Source organism: Molothrus ater, chromosome 10 (genome assembly GCF_012460135.2).
Source record: "Molothrus ater isolate BHLD 08-10-18 breed brown headed cowbird chromosome 10, BPBGC_Mater_1.1, whole genome shotgun sequence".
Lineage (NCBI taxonomy): Eukaryota > Metazoa > Chordata > Aves > Passeriformes > Icteridae > Molothrus > Molothrus ater.
The window spans coordinates 19,824,525-19,830,524 of record NC_050487.2 but is presented as its reverse complement, the minus strand read 5'-3'; positions in this window follow the sequence as shown (position 1 = coordinate 19,830,524).

Here is a 6,000-nt window from a genome sequence, read left to right as displayed (position 1 = left end):
TGTAGAATGTAGGCACATGGATGTAACCATTTACCAGGACTCTGCTTGCAGAGTCTGGGGTTTTGTTTTGCCTCATTTCTTGAAGACACTTTTTGGAGTGCAGCATCACACAGAAAATCTTTTCAAGATCTCCCTCAGTTCTAGGTCAGCAGTGCTACAGAAACCCTCCTTAGGCCTAAACCATTCATAATATATCAAATATGTGCAAGTTCTGTAGACAGAAAATACCTTATTTCCGTAGTATTTTCTGAAAACATACTCAAAAGTCACTTAAAGAACTGAGCCAGAACTCACATGCAAAAGAATGTGCTTCCTTCTCTGCATTACAAGAAAGCAATTAGTGAACACTGGAGGCAACAGCTTTTGCTAATCAAAAGAGCTGAGTCTAACTTCTGTCTGCTTAAACAATTCTGTTTTGAAAGAAAAGGGAAGACCAGACATACTACTGGACTATCAATTAAAATGAAAACATGCAATGCAATGCAATTAATTCTTTTAAAAGCAAGAAATTTTCATTCATAGAGCAAATGTGTAAGGAAAGTGACATGGCTAATAGTCTTTGAACTCTGTTTTATGTGAATGACTTTCAAGATTCAATCTTTCAAGTTCATGTCTGTTGGTAGTGAAATATTTTTTGCTTAAATGCTTCTAGAACATTGACATCACATTTTCACCACCCTTTTGCATTTTGATTTTACTATTGATAGGGTGTTTCATCTTTGCTTTGCCATCACATGCTCTTCATGCTCCATAAGAAGAATTTGGTAAACTTTAAACAGAGGCTTGAGGAAAAATAGGTCTTTTACAGTTATCACTGCATTTGGCTGAATAAATATTGTCCTTTTTTACTTCCTCCCCTCTCTTTTCTTTCTTTTACTGTTGTGACTTTATAAGACATAAGGAAAATTCAAATTAACTTACTATTTTAAAACAGTTAGTGTTTTTCATGTTGCAGACATCAGGCCCTACAGCTTGTCCTGACAGTTTTATTTCCAGCCATAATAGTTCTGATTTAATCTTTAAAGGAAACATCCCTACACAGGATTTGTTATTATTCATTTACACATTAGCACTGAGGGAAAAAACCTCTCCTGGAATTTGGTGATATCCAAAAAAAATTCTTGACTTTGCCACAGATTTCTTGCTTGTTGAGTTTGTACACCTGAGATAAATCCTTTGATGATATAAATGTTACACAGTTGTAATAGTTATTACTCTATTGTTGTTTCTATCAGAGCAGTCAAAACCCCAAAGAACTTAAATTTTTTATTTCCCTACAGTCTTTTGACAAAGCTTTTGTCTCCAGCCGAATTCAGAGAGCTTGCTTGTTTGACAGATGCATTTTAAGGGCAGGTGAGTGTTTTTCATGGCTGGTTCATCAGTATGAACCAACCATTATATTGGCAGGCTAATAAAAGTTGGCCTTTAATGATCATTTTAGTCTTGGGGTGAAGGGATGAATTCAAAGAATTCTTTCTGTCCTGTCCTGTCCTATGCCTATCTCTGTGTAAAGTAACCTATCAAAAACTCTGCCAGTGTTCAATGAAAGAGGGAGATGCAGCAGCCAAAAACCTTCAGGTTATTTTGCTGTAGTCTCCACAAGGATAGAGTTTAGAGAGAAAAGAATGTATAATCTAATGTTTTGCCTGAGATGTGATGTCTGCTTTCCAGATTATCAAAATGTCACTGGTATATTTTTCCAGTCTGTTTTCTCTTTCTAATTAAGTTTCCTGTCTCCCTGTCATGCTCCCACCCCCCACTACCATTTTTGTTCGTCTCCCTCTCAAAGGTACCAAAGGAACAGGCCAGTTTTGCTCCTGCTGTGAAGTTAAAAAACTCCAGATAGTGTTAAACTGACATGGGCTGTGCTGCTCTGCCAATCTCTGAAATGTCATTGCCTGGGCAGCCCGCTGGGCTCAGCTCAGCACCACGGTGCCAAGACTGCTAATAACAAAAGATAAAGGTTAATGAAGGAGGGAGAGGATGGAGGATGTGTTATTATCCAAAATCAAGTTGTCTGCTTTCTATCTGTAAGGTTTGCTCAAGGCCTGAGGTTTTGATTTTTAATTCTTTGTTTTTCCCCCTTAGCAGTGTTTTTATTTAGTTCATAGGGTAAATCACAGTGGGTTCACCGGACCCACTCCAGCATTTTGCTTTCAGCATGGTGTCCTTGACTTCTCCAGTAGTCCTTGAAGTTTATGAGTGAGTTATCCTCAACTGGCCCTGTGTGATTGCAAGGCATAAATGAGGTCCTTTGTGGCTTTAGAGGTCCCTGTTTCTAGAAGCAAGAAGATGAGCATGCCCAGGGCCCTGCTCTGTCAGTGGAGATGCCTCTTGTCCCTTCCAGTGTAAATTGTTCCTGTGCCCTGGCTCTGCTTGCTGTGTGTTTGTGGTGTGAGGGTCTTGTCACAGCTGGGTTATTTCTCTGCTAATGTTGGGTGGTTGCTCAGGATTTTTGCCTGTTGAGCCCCATCAGAAGGCTGTGCTGCTGTGAGCAGCCTGTGTGCAGTGTAGGGGTGACTGGAAGAGAAAGAAAAGCCAAAGGCCACTAGACACAGGTTTTCTCTCCATCTACCAGAGCACAGTAGCTCCATTTCAGCTCTGGCACACCAGGCTGCTGCTCCCACCATCTGTTCCTGACCCTCTCCCTCCTGCCATGCCCTTGTGAGATGTCAGACCTGGCGTTTGTGCATTTGTTCCCACACCAGCCCTAACTCACACACAATTCCTTCATCCCAATACCCTCTGTGCTCTGTGATGCTCTGAGCTTGGACTGCAGCTGGTTCCTGCTTCTGCCTTGTTTCTCTGATATGACCTGACCTTTCTGCACACAGGAAGCAGATCTGCCCTTACTCTCCACCTTCTGCATCTGCTTTTGTCACTGCAGTCACAGCTGGCTTGTTGCTACAAAAAAAACCCAAAAAACAACACATAGGATTTAGGATTTTTGTGGGTCTGTGAGTCTCAAGCCCATGAATTTGGTTTTTATGGTGAATTTGCAGTATTAGGATATTGCTGGTACACAACTCCATAACTTTGAACTGCAGCCGAGATGGAGGCAGTTAAGTGTCTGTCCTAGGGTGAATTTTTATTTTTAGAATTATGAAAAATAACTTACTGTACAAAGGTAAGGATGTGTCTTACCTCTCATTCCACCTTACTTTAGTAACCCCCTGAAAAGCAGACAGGGAGGCTGACAGAAAAATTCTCCTCAGCAGCAAATAACAGGTTGGAATCTGACAGCTAGAAACTAATGTTCTTAGCTCTAAGTCATACTTATGGTAGCAGAGAAGTCTGAAAAAGTCCACTTTTTTACTTGTTGAAAAGCTGGTCCCAACTTAGGTGATTGCTGTAGTTATTGCTTTTTTACCTCTTACTGTAAACTGTTTTGCAAATATTACTTTACTGATTTTTAACAGATTAAAAATAATGTCATATCACAATGGAAACAGTATAAATTTGTGTGAGACCAGGATAAAAATGTATAAATGTATGTGCATGTAAATACAGCAGTGCAGGTACTCACCCATCAGTGTATCCATACAGATTTACCTATAGATATGCATCAGAGAGAGACCAAAAAGACCAGGTCTTGTTTGTCAAGCTTTATTAAACTGGAAGTCCCCAAACTTAAAAACAAGAGCTGTCACAACTGGAACAAACTAAATGGTTCTCAGAATTTGCAGCTCTAGGATGTTCCCTTTGTTATGTGAAAAATGACAGAAATTTACAGTAGTTGCTACCTGTTTATAAAATGAGTGGGAGGGTGGTGGGAGGAAAGGAGATTATTTTTTTAATCCTGCATTGCCACCAGTACATTAACAATGAAGAAAAGTGTTTAAAGAAAAAGAAAACAATGCACCTTACCTGAAGAGTAGAGGGATTTTGTTGTTTGTTTTTTGACTTTGAGGTTTTTTATAAATGAAATACTTTAGACTTGGGCAAAATACCAAAACAAAGTCCAAATTCAGCAGTTATAGGCATTCTCCATCTCTCAGTTAAGGCAATGGAAATCCTCCCATTGACAATCCCTGTACATTGCACAGTGCTGGAGGCAGAATACACAATGGGAGGGAAAACCTAATCTAAGTATTATGAGTAGATACACCCAAGTGTTGCATAAAATGGTTTTGTAGAGTATTATGCAATGTAGTAAAAATGTATGACAGTAAAATATGACTAGGGCTACTGTATAGAAATACCATAGAAATAAAATAGTTTAGAGCAGAATAAAAGAAATGGAACCAGATACTCTTGACAAGAAAGTAGAATACTGTGGTAAGGAGGAAAAAAAACCATGATAAGCTGAGTTTCTTGTTGAAAACAATTTAATATACAGCTTTATATTTTCAGTTATAAAGGGCACTGTTTTAGAGCCTTCTTCAAAGAACTCCACTATTGAGACTAACTCAAAGGAACTTTGAAACAGAAGAGCAAAACTCCCTTGAAGGCAGGGAGCAAGATCTCTCATTTGCTTTGGAGAAGCTGAAGGAATAAAATTCGTGCAGAGATCCCTCCCGTTCCCTTAATTTTCATCGAGCTTTTTCCCAGGCCGCTCAGAACGTGACTCCCTGGGGCACATTTTGCCAGCCCCCGTTATCAGCTGGAGTGGGTCGAGCTCTGGCCCTGCTCAGGGATGGCTGATTTGTCAAAGAGGGAGCGTGGCTGCTCAGGCATGTGCTGATGAGTGTGCTCACATCCCACATCCTGCGTGCCACACCAGGCATTTAATTGTTCTCATTGTGCTCCTAGAAACTCCTCACAGCCCGTTCAATAGCTGCTGCTCTCAGTTACATAAACACTGGAAGTTTGCTTGTGCTGGAGCTGTGTCCCAATTGCAGCTTCTCAGCTGAAAAATTAAAGGCAGGAGGAAAGAAAATTCCCTTCTCCCTCTCAGAGGCCCATCCATGGGGACATCAGCTCCTACAGAGGCTGCTGTGTTTTGTCAGACCCTAAAAAGGGCCATGTGCGTGGCCCTGTGTCACCTGTACAGAGTACATGAGGCTCATGGCTCAGAGTAGTGTTTCATCTGATTTTCATTTTTTTGCTCTAACCCTTTAGAGGAAAATGGTGAGAGAGGGGATCAAGTCTCTCTGTTTTGTCTCTCTGCTTGTCTCTCTGACAAGCTCAGTTTCAGGCATATTTGAAAAATGAAGATTCTGCTTCTTTATTATATCTGTTTAGAATGGCAAAGAGAAATTATGTTCCACTGATGTTCAGTGTCTCTAATTGTAATTAAATGTCTGAGAGTGAACAAATGAATTTGTATTCATGACTAAAGAAAAAAGTTTGCTAGTTCAGCTGCCTGTTTTTCGTGAAGTTGACTGAATTGGCATTTAGAATAAGAGCCATCACAAGGAAAAGGCATCTCTTCTACTTATGGGAAATAGATCTTGATTTCTTTTAAATATTATTTAAATTAGACCCTTCTGGCCATATCCATCCCTGCTCTCATTCTAACCAGCAGTTTCAAAAGCTGAGTGAATGACTATAGTCCCTTGTTTTTATGAGCTGCAGTTAAAAATCCATGAGTTTTCTTTATAGAAATGGTGTCTTTTGAAGCTATACATGAATTGCCTCTTTTCCCTAGGTTATAGGAACCACTGAATTAATCCAGAATCCACATCCATTTCTATCATCATTGCTGGGTTTGCTTAAGTTTAATACTTTCCTTGTCAGTTTCTTTTGTCTACTTTAATATGATTTTTATTTACTCTGTAGCAGCAAATACCCAGAACACCTATATTTGATTGAAACTTTACCATCTGTGATCTTCATATGTGTGGGACGTGTCTGGTAAATCCAAGTGTAACACTTTCCTGTTTTGCTGGTGCTGCAGATGGGAATTCCTTTTTGATGAGCAGTTGATTTTCCCAAGGTGCTGTAGGATCATGGCACTGCAAGGTAGCCTTGGTGTCCTCCAAATGTGAGTCCTCAGTGTTCTCCAAATATATACCCCTGACTCAAGGCAGCTTTCCTTGAGTTTTTCTTTCCCCCTAC